This window comes from Camponotus floridanus, unplaced genomic scaffold, assembly GCF_003227725.1.
Source record: "Camponotus floridanus strain SB8 unplaced genomic scaffold, Cflo_v7.5 scaffold181, whole genome shotgun sequence".
In the NCBI taxonomy this organism is placed as follows: Eukaryota; Metazoa; Arthropoda; class Insecta; order Hymenoptera; family Formicidae; genus Camponotus; species Camponotus floridanus.
The window spans coordinates 130,578-149,315 of NW_020229305.1; the positions used below are offsets into that span (position 1 = coordinate 130,578).

General features: G+C 33.7%; 1 pseudogene; it reads right to left on the reverse strand.

The window, feature by feature from the left end:
• Positions 1–3,034: 3,034 nt before the first annotated feature.
• LOC112637602 lies at positions 3,035–14,907 on the reverse strand (annotated as a pseudogene).
• Positions 14,908–18,738: the final 3,831 nt, after the last annotated feature.

Consider the following 18,738-nt stretch of genomic DNA (forward strand, 5'->3'; position numbering starts at 1 on the left):
TAATTTCTGGATGGACTGGCTTTCTTCGTTCGAGAGATCTCCCTTTTGTCGTCTTCTTCGTCTTTCTCGAGATTTTTTGTGATTTTTTAATTATGCGATCGTTTTTTCGATAGTGTTTCTCTTTCTGCTATTTTACTTTCTGCTATTTTACGTTTTTACCGCGATGTTCTTTTGCGTTCGAACAACTTCGATTTGCATTAATTTAAGATTTATTATAAACGATGTTGATAAGGATTCGAAGTGAATCGAAACGTTTATTTTTTAATTATTTATTATTTCCAACATGCTTTGTTAAAGTTTTTTGTAAATGTTATTTTAGCACATTAAAATCGCTTTTACATACTCAACATCTAATATCTCTTCCTTAGCATTTTATTCCATCAATTTTATTTATCATCCGGATCTCTTTTTCTCCTACATATTTTTTTTGAAAATATATTTAAAAAATCCAACACATATATGTAGAAAGTTTAAATATATTGCAAATATTAAATTGAATTGAATAGAAAATTGAATTTCATAATATATTGTATTTTAAACTGTATCATCAACTGATAATTTTATCTTATTCTAGAAGATAGAGAAATGAAATAAATTTAGAAAAATATCGTTTAGTTTACTTTATCTAGAAAAATTATATATGTCTAATTATATGTGTCTTTTGATTTCATTCATAAAAATGAATATTTTACATTATTCTCAAAATATTTTTATATACAGGGCCGTGCAGGTAAATCCGGAAAAAGTTTAGATAGGTATAGTGAAGTGATGTGTTATTGGATTTTTGTGTTCTAGGTTTCTAATTAAAGCTTAAGAAGCGTACTTTGACAGTGAAACAACGTATAAAGTGAAAGTGGAAAGATGAGCAAAGAACAGGACAGGAGAGCTGCGATCCTGGAATCACTGCGCGCCGGGAAGACCGCCAAGGAGATTGTGGATTGGTTTGGCTACTCAAAAACGCAAGTTTACGAGATAGCCAAAACCTATCGAGAGGCGGACAACAAGGACGATGTTACTTCGGACCGGGCAAGCCACAGCAAGCGATCTGAACAATGTTCCTTATCATTGGTCGCCGGACTTGTGGCCGCCCTCCAGCCCAGATTGCAATCCGCTGGATTACTACGTGTGGGGCGTAGTAGAGGCAGAGGTGAACAATGAACCTCATAACACAAAGGACGCGCTACGTAAAAAAATTACGGCGGTAATGACCAATATGAACAGAGAGGAGCTGGCTCGGGCGTGTAGGCGATTCAGGTCTCGGCTGGAGCAGGTCGTTGAGGCGAACGGGGATTATATAGAGTAATATTAACGTATGTGGTGAGTACTTTCATTTTGCCAAGTTGTGTGCATGTAAAAAAATTTTTGGGGATAATATAATTATTTTTTTCTTTCAGTAAATTTTTCCGGATTTACCTGCACGGCCCTGTAATGTAAGAAAATGTTAAATATGTGTCGAGATCATGCAAATAATTTATTCAATTTCTTCTTCTCTTTTGTATGTTTTAAACTTGATGAAAAAAATTATATTGCAGTATTTTTCTTCATATTTATATGTTATCATACATTTGTAAAATTTTATCAAAATTTTTAAAGATAAGCTTCAATTAACGTAATTATTTTTTTCTTAATAAATTAAACGTAACTATATATTTTATCTTTGATCATAATTGTTAAGCTTTTAACAAAGAATACCTTGGAAGTTTAATTTTAAGTCATATATTTCATCAAATATATGATGTACTTAAAATTGACGTATATTTGATATACGCAAAATAATTGATTGAAAATAATCTCTAAAATAATCTCTAAAAATAGTATTTATATATTACATTAACTAGCGAAAAATTTCTTATTTTAGTATTTCTTATTTCTTATTTAGATGTTTTAATTCAAGAGATAATTAATGAATAGTTTTATAAACTTTCTTATTATTTTTATAAAAGAAATATTTTGTATTCAAAATATCTTACATCAAAATTTGTCAATATTTTATACATTTACTTTATTATACATATATTTCAATTTCAATGTACAGTGTATATATGTATATTTAATTAAAATAAAACTTGTATATTTAACTTGTATATTTAATGTATATTTAATTAAAATAAAACTAAACAGATTATATGTATATTACATATGTAGCAACATAACATGTTTACAACATAAATTGAAAATAATTAAATCGAATTATTAATTATTTCATATCATCATAAAATATTACAATATAATAATATATAACAATATATATTAAATTATTTAATATTAAATTATATATTAAATTATTAAATATATATTAAATTGAGTGGGAAAATCTTGTATCATTTTCACAATAATTAATTACATATTAATTTAAAGAAATTGGCCAATTCGTGCAAGTACAAATATGCGTGGCGAAGAGAGTTATCCTATTGCAACCTGATTAGACACGTGGTGATGAGATGCTCATTAAACGTAATGCTGAAGCGCCGCGCGTCGCGTTTTGGTTCATATATCGAAAGAGCATGTCGAATCGAGAAAATTGAATCCAAGAATATTAAATCCATCCAGCCATTTCAACGACATTAAGCTGTAACATTTTATTTGGCTCACCCGATATATTTACAGGATATATTACCACTCACAATTAAAATTTTAATAACATATTTCAAAAACTAAGACAAAAATTTTAATATAAAAATGTTGAGGTTACAAAAGTTTTTGAGTTATAAGCGATCAAAGTTTGATCAAAGCGATCAAATAATCGCATAGAATTCGCGCGCACAGATTCGTAATTATATTTAAACGTGCAATCAACTGTATAGTAGAAATCTAGAATACTATCTAATATGAAAAAATCAATAATAGATGATCGATGTAAATTGGTTGGCAAACTTTGATCGCTTATACTCAAAAACTATTGCAGTCTCTACATATTTGTATTAGAATTTTTGTTTTAAGTTTTGTTCAAAAATGTATTATTAAAATTTCGAATTTTACAAATGATAATAGACGAATAATAATAATAGACGAATAAGAATAATAATTGTAGTTATTATTATTTTAATTTATAGATATTTCTTCATCTTATTTTATCTGTCCTTCTGGAGAGTAGTATTAAAGCTTAAACTAAATCCGATTAATTTTAGTTATCCTCAAATGTATTCCATTCTTTGATGCTAACACAGATGCTTTGGGATCAATTATGTAGGGTATTTGCGTTTTATCGCAGACCTCAACTTTATAATTTTGTAGTCTCCTTACAAGACCAATTTTGTAGTATCCTTACAAGACCAATTTTTGTTTGATAAATGGCAAAACGAGAACCTGAAAATAAAAAATTATTATTATAAGAAAAGTTTCTCGATTAAAATATTGTTACATATAAATTAAAACGCAGAAGTTGAATTAAATGTATTTAAATCTATGTGTATTTCATTTTACCAATGCAATTCCTCGGTCCATGACCAAAAGGTAAATAATGCATCGGATGTCTGGCTTGTACTGCTTCATCATTAAATCTTTCTGGATCAAAAACATCTGGCTTCGGATAAATATCCGGATCTCGATGAATCGCGAACATCGGAATCCATATCTTTTGATCTTTTGGTATATTAAATGTAGTGTTATTAAAAGTATAACTTGACATCGATTTTCTTGAAAGATGTGTCGCTATTGGATATTTTCGTACAGTCTCTGCATATATTAAGAATAATGTAAGAAAGAATTATTTGAAAAGTTATTTGTCAAATATAAATTATAATTAAATGTACTCAAAATGTTTCTACTCAATATATGTATATACAGGGTTAGGAAAAAGTCTGGAAACTCCTTAATATTTCGAAAAATATTTTTAAAAAATGTTTTATACAAAAGTTATATGGCTTGAAGGAGGACATAAGATGGTGTCATTAGTTTGACATTGAAGAGTGTATATATGTACATACAAGGTGTCCCAAAAGTCCCGAACCGATCTAATATTTCATAAACTATATACCTTAGAAAAAAATGTTTCAGACAAAAGTTGTATGGCTTGAAAGGGGCCATCAGATAGTGGCAATGATTTGACATTGGAGAGTCATTTGAAAGTGACGTAAAGGTCACATTTAATTTCTTAAACGGAACCCTCACTTTTTATTACATATTCGTGTAGCTTATCTCAAGTGCATTCCAAAACACTATAATAAAGTATTCCTATATTGAGTATTTTTCGAGTTATGAAGATTAAAATTATTTCTTAATTTTGCATAAACCATAAAATATCTAGTAACATATTCATTTTTCGATTATCTTACCTTAATACTTTTATATACAAAATAATGAGAGGAATCAATTGTTGTAAAGAAAACAGATAGTTGTTTTAAAAAAATATGTAATTGTGAATAGCTAATTACATATTTTTTTTAAAACAACTATGATTTTTTCTTTACACCAATTGATTCCTCTCCTTATTTTGTACATAAAAGTATTAAGGTAAGATAATCGAAAAATGAATATTTTACAAGATATTTTACGGTTTATATAAAATTAAGAAATGATTTCAAGTCTCATAATTCGAAAAGTACTTAATGAAAACTAACTTAATTATAGTGTTTTGGAAAGCTCTCGATGTATGCTACCAGAATATTTAATAATCGATTCACGCTTATTCGTGCGCTCGTGAAATAACGCCGTCTCGCTCGCTCTCACGCGAATCGTGTAATTGTACGCTCTCGCTCAATCTACCGAACAGCTGATCAAACGCTGTGTCGCTAATTAAAGTAAACAATTGTATCGTGCGATCTCGCATAACCTTGTATAGCATCTAACGCGCTCAAACTATTAGAAAAAGCGTCTCGCGTCCCGCGAACGTTCATCAACATTGTAAATTTATCTTGTTATAATGCATATCTTGTTATAGTGCAATAAAACGGACAGTAATTCTCTCGTGAACATTACACATCAAAAGAAGCAAAGTGTATCTTACTCAACCCTATCACTCACACCTCGCGAAATCACGTATACGTCAAGCTCGCGATACCCACTCGGGTGTGTACCGGCAAAACAAAAAAGCAATTCAAAGGTGCGCTCTCGAACATTTTGGTCTTTCGAGCCGGATCGCGAGAAGTCGAAAACAACGTGATAACAATACTGTGAGTGAATTTGAAAACTGTGACTGTTGTGTATATCAGCAACCATGAGTGAATTTCTGGAAAACCAGCTCTCAATTCTACGCCTCGTAACTAAATCATTGGACAATTTTAAGAAGATTGGTCGGAATAATATCACTCCAGCCCATTGATGTCATAATTGGCGCTGCCATTTATTGTCATGTCATTCAGAATGGAATCCGGAAAAGACCAATCGGGCAACCTATCGCCCAACGATCTCACTTTGGATGGATTCTTTCCGGATCAACTCAAACTCAAAATACTTCTGCTCATACAGTTAACGTTTATCACTGTTCCCTCGAGCATGACTTGCGTCGTTTCTGGGAGATTGAAGAAATCCCACGACCGAAAATTCTGTCTCCTGCCGAGGAACATTGTGAAAATCATTTTAGTAATACTCATTCACGAACCTCCGACGGGCGTTACATCGTTCGTCTTTCTTTTAAAACGATGCCTCCTTTAAAACGACGTTTGAGATCGGAGAATCTCGATCGATAGCTATACAGCGATTAATAGCGTTAAAACGTCTCGACACGAATTCCGACATCAAGTCGGAATACTCCGCCTTTCTCGATGAATATAAACAGCTAAACCACATGCAAAAGGTGTAACTCCCAGTCGCACCTCATTCGCAAATAGTTTACCTTCCGCATCACCCCGTAATTCGCGCAACTAGCGCGACCACAAGACTGCGTGTAGTATTTAACGCCTCCAGTCTCACTTCGAATGGGAAGTCATTAAATTCGCATCTAGAGATCGGGCCTAAATTGCAAACAAAAATAACCTCGATCTTATTGAGATGGCAACAACATAAGTACGTTTACAGCGAATATTGCCAAGATGTATCGACAGATCTTGATCGATGATCGCGATTATCAGCGTATCGTCTGGTAGAATGAGAATCAATTCGCCATCCAGGATTATCAATTGTCAACTGTCACATACGGAACCGCTTCGGCTCCGTTCCTTGCTCTGAGAGTGCTGAAGTAATTATTAACGGACGAAGGGGCCGCGTTTCCCCTCGCAATTCCGATTCTCCAAGAGAACATTTATGTGGATGACGTTTTGTTCGGAGCCGACGACATCCCATTGCTACGTCAATCGCGTGAACAACTTTGTTCTTTATTATCTCGCGGCGGATTTAACTTACATAAATGGACCAGCAACAGCTCCGCTCTTCTATCCGACATTCCGGAAGAATGTCATGGACTCGCAGGAAATAGATTGTTAACGATCGAGGAAAATTTTAGCGTTCTTGGATTGTCATGGAATCCCGCCTGCGACGCGTTTCAATTTCGAGTGTCACTTCCATCAGCACTTCCTAACGCAAAGAGAAAGATATTGTCAACGATTGCCAAATTATTCGATCCATTAGGATGGGTCACCCCCGTTACCATCAATGCTAAAGTCTTCATGCAACAGTTGTGAAAATTAAAATTAAACTGGGATGATGTCATTCCTTCACAAACGATGCAGCGCTGGGAATCAAGCTATCAAAGCTTATCGGCTCTAAATAATCTTTAAATTCTTGATAGACGGGTCAGGATCATGACACTGTTCAATGTGACTTACACGGATTTGCAGACGCATCTAACGCTGCGTACGCCGCCGCAGTTTATATGCAAACGATCGTGATCAGAAGTAACGATAACTTTATTAGCAGGCAAATCGAAAGTTGTGCCACTCAAAACAATGAGTATCCCTCGACTCGAATTACAGGTAGCTTGCCTTCTTGCTCGATTAATCGAGTTTACTCAGTCATCGCTACATCAAATTGCTAGTCAAATATTACATGTCATTGCTGGACTTCCACCGTAGTATTAGCGTGGTTAAGCTCGCATCCATCGAAATGGAAAACTTTCGTCTCTCATCGAGTAGCCGATATACAATCACGATTACCTCACGTGAAATGGCGTTACGTCCCATCCGCGGATAATCCAGCTGATTGCGCCTCTCGAGGCAAACTCCGAATTCGGTTTCTTTCATTTGTAGTAGCATGATCCTCCCTGGCTCAAACTCACTCCAACCGAATGGCCAAAGGACACCGCTCCTCCGCTTGAGGAAACACCCGAGGAGAATCGGAGTCTTATCGTGTATTCCGTTCAAACAGAAGCCGGTTGAGATTTATCGACAAAATACTCCACTTGGCCAAAATTAATCAGAATCACGGCATATATCCTCCCTTTTGCGAATAAATGCCGAAAAAGAGATCAAACCTCATCTAATTCCGAAATTCAAGACCAAGCTTTATCTGCAAGTGAAGTGTCAAAACGCGCATCAATTTTGGATCAGAGTAATTCAGTCGGAAGTATTCGATGAAGAACTTAAAGCGCTCGAGAACAATCAATCACTCCCATTAAAATCACCGCTAACGATGCTGCGACCTTTCTTGGACGAAGAAAATATCATTCGAATCGGCGGCCGTCTGAAACATTCCGCACTCTCGTTCGCCATTAAGCATCCAATACTTCTAGCTCCCCATCCATTAGTCAAGCTCATAATACGACACGCTCACGTTCGAGCTCTACAGGCTAGCGTTCAACTGACGTTAGCCACAGTACGCCAAGACTATTGGATTCTCCAAGCGCGAACGCAGGTCAAGCAGATTATATATCAGTGCGTTAATTGCGTACGAGAAAAAGCCAAAGTTCCCACGCAGTTAATGTGCGATTTTCCGCAAGCTCGAATCTCCACGCCCGCTCGAGCCATTCGGGAATAGATTACGTGTGCCCCATTTTCACTCGCGCATCATCAGGTCGTGGAATTACATCACGAAAAGGCTATATCGTTCTATTTATTTGCCTAACTTCCAGAGCTGTGCATTTGGAATTAGCGAACAATTATTCCACCGAAGTGTTTCTCGACGCTTTCTCTCGCTTTTGCACTCGCCGCGGTCTATCATCCACAATGTATTCTGATAACGGTACCACTTTCGCGGGAACCGACACCGAGCTATCAAAAGCTTAGCCAGAACGCAATGCGTAATTCTGATTTTCAGAATAAGATTGCAACCGATAACATTTGCTGGCAATTCATCCCTCCCCATGCCCAGCATTTCGGCGGGCTTTGGGAAGCCAGAGTTCGCAGTGTCAAACATCACTTGCGACGGATTCTGGGCTCTCACACTCTAATTTACGAGGAGTTTTCTACTATCCTTTGCCGCATTCTCCCGGAGAATTGAGGCCTGCCTCAATTCTCGACCTATCGGTCCATTCACAGATACTCTCGATGACTACAACCCCCTGACCGGATCATTTTTTAATCGGTTCATCAATCACGAATCCCGAACCGTCCATTTTATCCGTTAATGAAAATCGACTTTCTTGCTGGCATTAATTTGTCAACTTACGGAGCGGTTTTGGAAAATTTGAATCACAAAGTGATTACGTCAATACTCTGCAGCAACGAGTAAAATGGAGGCAAGTGCAACCTTTCGTGAAAAATGGTACAATGGTCTTAATCCGCAACCCCTTACTTCCGCCGTGCAAGGCCGGATCACACAATGCCATCTCGGATCCGACGTATACGTTCGCGTAGTCACAGTGCGCACCGCACATTCCGAGTACAAAAGACAGATAGTTAAATTATGCATTTTGCCCATCGACATCGAATATCCGGCGAATAACTCTCCTAGCGACAGTTAAAATTCCCGGAATTGCGAACATGAGTCCGCAAAAATGTATATATGTAGATATGTAAATATGTAGATATGTAAACATACAAATCTGTAAATATGTACACATGCAAATATGTAAAACCGCGACGAATTATAACTCTCAATCGCCCTCGACTGCGAAATTATCCCGTCACGGCGGGAGGCATAAGAAAGTGCTATTATTTCGAAATTATCATTTCGAGGCGGGCGGTATGTTCAGGATTCGCCTTGAAATTAGAATTAAAGTATCACCCCCGGTATGTTCAGGATTCGCCTTGAAATTAGAATTAAAATATCACCCCCGGTCATACTGGCGCCATCCATTTGTGCGCAATCGAACTCGATCCGAAATGTAATGCCGTCCTGTTTTTCGAAATTAGCCAGGATCCACGTGATCGCGTAAAAATACATGATCTTGGCCAATTAGAAACTCGAAACATCACGCGATTGACGTGCCGAAATATAATAGGCTCAAATCGAATCATCCGATGCGCAATCGATTCCTTATTATCGGGAGAAAGACTCTCTCCCACTAAATAATTGCGGAGTCATTGCTGAGTCATGACTGAGTTCTTATCAGAGTCATTGCGGAATCCTTGTGAAAGTCTTTGTTCGATCGTTGAAAGTTCAAGTCTTAGTAATCGAGAGTGAATCGGAAGTGGAAAATCGAGAATTTCCTCAGTGCCTTGGAAGTGAGACGCTAAAATCGCGAGTATATAAACTGACGAGTCATTGTATCAAGTATCGCGAAGAATCAGTTTCGAACTCAGTTCACCTAATCGATTCCGTATCACACGTGAACATTCTGAGCGCGAGTACCGGGATTTATCGGAGCGCCTCTACTTTAAGTGAGAGGTGGAGCCTCTTTCTCATTGAGCCTCCGCTCATTCGTGTGCTCGTGAAATAACGCCGTCTCGCTCGCCCTCACGCGAACCGTGGAATAGTGCGGTCTCGCTCAATCAAGCAGACAGCCGTTAGTAGAGCTCTGTATCTCTCAATTTCGCACGTGCAACCGTGAAAAGTGCGGTCTCGCTCAATCTCGCGGACAGCTGATAGAGCCGCTGTCTCGCTCGCTCTCGCGCGAACCGTGTAATTGTACGCTCTCGCTCAATCTACCGAACAGCTGATCAAACGCTGTGTCGCTAATTAAACTGAACAATTGTGCGATCTCACATAATCTTGTATAGCGTCCAACGCGCTCAAACTATTAAAAAGAGCGTCTCGCGTCCCGCGCACGTTCATGAACATTGTAAATTTATCTTATTATAGTGCAATAAAACGAACAGTAATTCTCTCGTGAACATTACTGTGACACATCAAAAGAAGCAAAGTGTATCTTACTCAACCCTATCACTCACACTTCGCGAAATCACGTATACGTCAAGCTCGCGATACCTACTCGGGTGTGTACCGGCAAAACAAACTCGCAATTCAAAGGTGCGATCGCGAACAATAATTATATGTAATTAGATATAAACTTTTTTCTCGCGCTATTGATATTATATTGGCACTGAAAATCAATCAAGATATTTTTCTTTTATTAAATTTTTGATAATTATGCATAAAAAGGTCCTACCTTCGCCCAAATGTGTCATTAACATGTTGTCAGGGTCATATCTCTAATTAATATAATATAATATAATATATTCTAAAAGTTTCAGCCGGCGGTCGTTATTTATTAAAGAGTTATTAACAAAAGAATTTCACAGTTTTAATGCTTTTTATCTACGAAAATATTGATTTGAGAAAAAAAATTTTAAGCAAAAAATAAAGCCGCTGAAAAACTCTAGAAAAAAGGATATATGCATTTTTTTCATAAACCTGCTATTCTAGCTGTTATACGAAAAATTAATAATTTTAAATACATTTAATACAATTTAAATTTATTTAGAATTTAGTACAATTTAATACAATTAAAAAATGTATGTGTACACACCCACACACACACGCGCGCGCGCGCGCGGGGATGCAAGGAGGGCAAGGTGGACCTCGATTTACAACTTACAGCATATATCCATTGTGATTGACCTCTTTGCAATGTGTCCTCTACCGGCGGGGTGGCTGCGGGAGGGGGACCAAAGGTCCCCCTTGCATCACCCCGCGCGCGCGCGCGCGTGTGTGTGTGTGTACACATACATTTTTTAATTGCACATACATTTTTAAATTGTACTAAATTCTAAATAAATTTAAATTGTATTAAATGTATTTAAAATTATTAATTTTTTGTAAAACATCGAAAATAGTAGGTTTATGAAAAAAATGCATATAACCTTCTTTATAGAGTTTTTCAGAGGCTATATTTTTTGCTTAAAATTTTTACACAAAAATTTGTGATATTTTTTAATTGTGTTAAATTTTAATATATTCTATATAGATTTAAATTGTTTTTCTTTTTTTATTTAATTTACTATTTTATGCGTTTTTCCTCGACTTGCGAGTTCAACCTCTATTTTTAAATTTCATATTCGTGTTCAGGAGGTAAAAATACGAAATAGGATATTCTTACTCAATTCAATATTTATTTCATATAGGTAGGTTTTCCGAAGAGGTTTACCTTATTTTTATATTTATGTTTATCCTTTTTCAGCATATATCTCCAAAACTATTTGAGCCTGACCATTATACATGTGAAATTACTGGGTAAAATTTCCCTTATAACATATTTAAAAATGAATGAAAACCGGTGAACAAATAAAGTAGAATCTTTATGTCAATATTTCTCACATTTAATTGTTAATAATTTTGAATAAAGAACGATCGCCGGCTAAAACCTACAGAATGTTAATCAGGGATAACATCTTCTTATTATACGTCAATAACACCTTTGTACGAAAGTGAGCCCTTTTTATGTTTAATTACTAATTTTTTTTTGAATGACGTACCTTTGTAAACTTTATCCAAGTAATTCATATTTTTAATTTTCTCATATGTTAAATTGTTACCATGTTTAGTATACTCTTGATGAATTTCGTCACGTAGCATGTCTTGTATTTGTTGATTTAATGCTAATTCATAAAGTGCATGGCTCATGGCCGACGATGAAGTTTCAAAACCGGCAGCGAAAAATACGAACACTTGAGAAGTTATTAAGCTATCGGTCATCTCTGAAATGTAATATATTTTTTTTTACTATTAGTTTTAACTTTCATCGAATATTAACAATTATGAAAAAGATATTTATTATTTAACAATTAATATATAGTGAGTTTACAAATTTATATATTTGCAAAAACTAATATTTTTGTTCAAAAAGTTCTTGCATCACATAAAATTTTCACAATACTAAATAACCGTCACTCACCGATATCGCCCATTTTATCTGGATTCTTTTTTAATTCGCGCAGAATATCAATGAAATCATGTCTAATGATATTATTGCTTTCTCTATAATTCATTGTATCCATGACAAGGCGTGTGAAAAATTGGGTCACCTCCGTTTGTGGTATCATATAACTGAATATTTTGTAAAGTTGTGGCATGTATCGTCTTATGCTCAACCGTAAATTATTTTTCCAGGTTGGCATGAAGAGCATTTTTCCAATCCTACGAAATTCACTGTTTTCATCTGATAGAGCATTCATTTCGATGCCGAATGCGCAAGTACCGATTACATCGGTCATATATTTTGCCGCTACCTCGCGACATTCTATAGGTTCATTTTTGCTCACTAATTTTTCTATATATTGTTCAAGATGATCAGCGCATTTCGATATTAATAAGAACATCTCTTTTAATTTACTAGATGTAAAAGCGGGCGATAAACATGTTCTTAAAGGTCGCCATTTTTTAGGTTCTAAACCAATAAGATGTTGTGACAGTGGGTCAACCTACGGTATAATAAAAAACATAATTATAATCAAATAAATTTATCATTTTTTTTAAATTATAACAATTTGAAGGTACTCACTATTTAAAAGTAATATTTTTTTTCAATAATGGTTATTAGAAAATGTTAACTGGTTATTAGAAAATATCGTGGTAAAGTATAATATATAAAATTATCATATTTATATAATTCGAAATACATTTATGTAATTCAAATATTATAATACTATATTATAGTACAATTAATATTTGCACATACTTTTTCACTGACAGGAGGAAAACTTCCTCTGTCGGCAAACTTGGAAAAATCTTTGATAAGAACATCCTTAATTAAATCTGGATTTTTTACAATCAGAATGGGTATCATTCCAGTGAATATTCCAATCACGGATTCATCTTTATACTTATTGTATATTTCCAGTAAATAATCACCTAGAAACTTATTATTAAGTGCAACATCTTTAATATTACCAAAAACTGGTTTCGGTTTTGGACCGCGAATACCACGTGACTTCCAGAAGTTCGATGTAAAATAATAATAAACAGCGAGAAATGTAGTAGCAATAATGCATAGTATTTCAAAAAATCCCATTGTTCTTTAGCTACCAATCAATTATTTCAAGTGACGTTTGCTAAAAAAAAATAATACTTTGTCAATAAAAAACATAGTTTTAGAAAATTTAAAATTTAATAAAAAATTTGATAAGCCAAATGCATATTTAATAAAATATAAGTTTATGGCAACTAATTTTTCTATCGCATTTTATCAATATTAATAGATTGCTTATAGATTTTGTAGGGATTTAAATTATATTGACGAGCAACCCGTTATGTAACGGTTTCCGATTCAAGAATATTCTATATTCGAATGTTTATATTTATAATTACTTGTGAAAAAGATTGATCCCAGCGACAAATTAATGTGTCGGTCGAGCGTTAGTTATTGAGAAATGTAAGGGCCCCCGCACAAGATGTTCCGTATCGCATTACGTTACGTTAAGTATAGATCGTAAATTTAACTTCGTACGTAAACTGAAACTTCAGTTAACGCACAGAAAAAATCGTAACGTGAAGATATATCTTTACGTTAGGATTTTTTCTATGCGTTGACTAAAGATTAAGTTTACGTACGGAGTTAAATTTACGATCTATACTTAACGTAACGTAATGCGATACGGAACACCTTGTGCGAAGGCCCTAACATATGAAAGATGACGAACGCAATGAGAGGAACGTTGCAAAACTTATCGATTCATTCGCGATCTGTATTATATTCCTCACAGAATATATATATTGTATATATATATATATATATATATATATATATATATATATATATACAGGGTCTGAAAACTTTTCACAGTCCCGAAGTGTGAAGGTAGTTCTCAAATTAAGAAGGAAGGTTTTATACTTTCTATTTTACGTTTTTTTGCAATAATGAACAAAAAATTAATTAAAGAAGATCAGCCAATCTGCATGAATAGAAGCGCGCGACAACGAGAGTCACACCACTGTAATCTTATATTAGGCGTGCGGCGAAGCAGTGTGTGGGGAAGAAGTGGTGAGTGAGATCAGGACTGTGAAATTAATTAAATAAACAATTTCATTATTTCGTCTTAATATATTCTATTATGAAAATGAAAGAATACTGTGTTTAACAAGGTGGAAATAAAGCAGGAACGAACACGATATACATAGAACAATTTTAAAAGATAATCAATCACGCATATAGCACTCATTCTGTATGAAATTTGAGATTAAACCGTGTTTCAATATTATGCTTCAAAAATAATAACTCACGTATAAATTACATGTCTATATTAAAGCGACATAATAAAACCAGTAATATTTTCACTATCTTAAAATCAGAAATGTATATTTAACATTAAACTGAAGTTGTTTATCATGTGATTGTGTACATACATTAATGAATAGAAACAAATTGTATCATCTTTTCAATTAATATGATATGCGAAGTCATTATCTATAAATAATTCACACTTTTTTCGTTCTCAAGTGAACGAATTCCATGGAAGATCTGATAAAATATGAAAATTGAACACATTCTCTTCTGACGAGACAGAGAATAGATATTCATTTTGAAATTATTTTTCAAAATATTATTATTCGTTTAGTACTTGAAATATTCTATTTTAGGCGATTCGCAAACCTTGTGATAGCTAACATCTAAATAAACGATGAATATAACGTACTTGAATTCGCTAACGTAATTGATGGTTACAGCAACTGACACATTCGGAAATCAATAGAACAACTTGCTACTACGTGATAGGAAATATTACTAACTTGTTCAAATTTTTTACCTATTTATAAAGCATAGACGCTATTACAGATACGCGAATAAAAAGACGAGTCACGATGAATTGCATAAATTATATCATCAAGATTTATCTCAAATGCAAAATCAAATACATGACTTTGTATATATTAATGACCTTAAGACCTGTATATCTTAATGACCTTAAGACCTTGTATATCATAATAAAAAATCGAGATAACGTAACTGATTAAATAACCGTTCTTAATAAACATTATATACTATATGCTACATTATATACTATATGCTACATTATACATATGTACACTGCAATTAATAAAATTAACTCGTAAGATAAATGTTAATTATTTTTCGCTGATTATAAAAAATTGTCTGTGTAAGACATGAAATATAAAATACATTATACCATACATTGTCAGATATATTAAACTAATTATTAACTTTTTAACTAGATTCTACATTAACGAGATTATACTAGATTATAACGTTTCGAGTTGATAAACTATTAAAGAAATAGTTCTTTGAAAATAAATTTTAATAAAAATAAATTTTTTAAGCATATGATAATGTATAGTATTATTGTGAATTACAGCCATTATTTGTGTGTGTCAATTAAAAACATATGTTCTGTTAATTATTTTACTTTCATTTCAGACTTAATTAATACATCTTATTATATACATGTGCATGAGTTTTACCGTTATGTCTTTAATCATTCGAAAGTTGGCTTCTGAATTGGCAGGACTGAAACACCTAGTAGCACAAAACATTGGCAAAATATTGGTATATCTTGGCTCAATATTGGTTATATTGAAAATGTCTTGACCAATATTTCTCAATGTAAAACTAATATTGATTGTTAACAAAATGCAAGTGTTCTGCTAATATTGCAATGTCAATGATGTCCAATATTGGCTACTATTTAAATATAAATGTGTTGCATCCATTTTAATACCACTATTGGTTATGAAGTAAATGTAAATGTGTGCCAATATTGCACGTTCACATCTTATATGTGAGCTTCGCGCGTCACCACTAGATGGCGAATAAGAAAACACCTACCTCGAGAGTGGGATTCCATCTAAAGCAGTATATTAAGATCGCGACACACGAGTCACGACTTATCAGTCAAAAACTACGGACTATTATAGCCGCACCTCCTCTAGCTTTTGCGAGGAGCTTCAGAGCTCCATAAATTAAAAAATGTAAAATTGTAAAAATATTTGGGTATGTATAATTAGCCAATCTTAGTTAAAATGAAAATAATATATTCGTTCAATATTACAATTCAATATTGGCTAAAAATGAAATCGCGTCTACTTTGCAATATTGGACCAACATGGGAAATATTGGATATACAGGGTGTCCGTAGATTTTCGACCAAAATGAAATAAATAAGTAGATTAGCTCGAATTAAGAAGGAATGACCTGTATTGTTTTGGGATTGTCGCAATAATTAACGAAATATAAAATAAAACAGATCGGTCAATCTGCGTGAGTAAAAGCGCGCGGCGACGAGAGTCGTCCCACCGTAATCCGATACTACGAGCGCGGCGAAGCGATGGGCGGGTCGCTCTCTGAGACATGATGGTGGTTTGCGATATATCGCAATACCGCGCCGAAAAATGACCCGTCCCCCCTTTTCGTGGCGAGAAAATGATGCGCTATCATTTCCACACCACCTTGCGGTAGATAGCAGGTAGGTGCGGTAGGTGCGCTTTTTTTATAGTGGTTTCCCCCATAGGCCTATTCCACTCTCAATTTAAAAATTATTCAAAATGCCATTTACTATACGCTGAATATATCGTAAATGTAAAAAATTAATGGGCAGTACCTTTACAAAAATTGATTCATGGTTGAAAATCCCTCGATAAAATGCACACGTTGATAATGTGATACAATGATAAAATTCTTCAAGAATTCTTTCTTCATCTCGTACACGAAGACGCACTGCTTATCTCGATATTATGCACGACACTCAGTTTCACATAATTATTGCACAACACGTAAAATTGTACGGCCACTTGGTTTTCGTGCACGCCCAAGAAATGATTCCATGTAAATTGCGGCCGCATGAGTATTTTCTTCCGCTGGTCCGTATGCCACAATCATATCCGTATATTCTTGCAGAGTACACTTCATTTTCTCTGTTAATTTACTAGGCAAACACAAAATTTTTATTAAAACGTCTTAGCTCTCGCACCCTGTTACCAGACTGCGTACGCCAGCAGCACGCAACTACAGCTGACAGCTGAGCGGACATGTGAGTGTAAGCGTACGTGTGAGTTCGACCTGCGCACTATGATTACACTCGCATGTCCGCTCAGCTGTAGTTACTTTTCTTTAAAAAAATATCTAATGTTAATTTGCAAAAAATTATTCGTAAATTTATTAAATAAAGAATAATTGGTAATTATGCACCTTACGGATGATTTTATCGATTTCAATGATCTTGATATATGTTGTCAAGCTCATTCTCCTGAGTAAGTATCAAAAGGTTTTAAGTGTCGCTCACTATTTATTAAAAAATTTAATGAATATAATATGATTTAGCATGTACGTTCAAGGAGATCCTAAAGAGATAGGCAAACTCCGGCTCTCGATCCCGATAGTATGTACACGCTGTAATGATGGCGGATCACGAGGGTTACGAGTATGGTAATTATTCCCTTCATTTATATGTACACACTAATATGTAAATGACATGTGCATGAGATAATATAATTATTATTAATAATTATTATTAATTATTATTATTAAAATATTGTAGTAAAATACAATAAAATGAATATAGTACAAGATTTTAATAGAATTTTCTTGCATGTTACTTGTCTTATAATCTCTTATATTTTTCAACATATACGGAATTACATATGCATATATAATTATCATATATACCTTATGAAATATATTTCTATTTATAGTGCTTTTGCCACGAGCCGCCTCCTCATAGGATGAATGAAAATGAATTTTTGTATAGGTAAACTCTTCCTGTAATATTTAAATTTGATTAATACATAATGTTGAATTCTATTTAAGTTAGTACGTATATTCTTAAATCATTACAATATGTTATTTATAAAAATGCATGTATTAAACTTTATCTTATATGTACCATAATAATGTACTAATGTGGATAGATTTAAATTTATTAATTTAATTTAAATATTGTAAGAAGAGTTTGTTTATAAAGAAGCTTGTATAAAGAAGTGCCTATAGATTTTTTAGAATATTAAGAATATTAATAAAGGATTTTAGAATATTAATACAAGATAACTTATATATGTAATACATATATTTTTTTAAGTAGTTTAATTTATTGAAAAACACTAGTAAGAATTATATATAGGTTATATTCAAAAAATATTTAAAAAAAATATTCAAAATATGTTAAATATATTCAGTAAATTTTTATCAATAAAACAAACAATGTATGTTTTATAAATATTTCCTATATATAATTCTTTAGTTTTCAAAAGATCAAGTTATTTTTAAAATTTTTTCATATTATACTAATTATCTTGCACAAACAATAATAATCCAGAAAATGTATAATCACTTCTTTATACAAACTTTTTTTATTAGGGCGTGCACGAAAATCAAGTGGATGTACAATTTTATTTGTTGTGCAATAAATTATATGAAACTGGGTGTCTTGCATAATATCGGGATAACCGGTCCAGCAGTGCGCCTTCGTGTACGAGATGAAAAAGGATTCTTGAAGCATTTTATCATCGTATCATTATCAACGTGTGCAATACATTTTATCGAGGGATTTTCAACTATGGATCAATTTTTGCAAAGGTACTGTCACCATCAATTTTTTACAT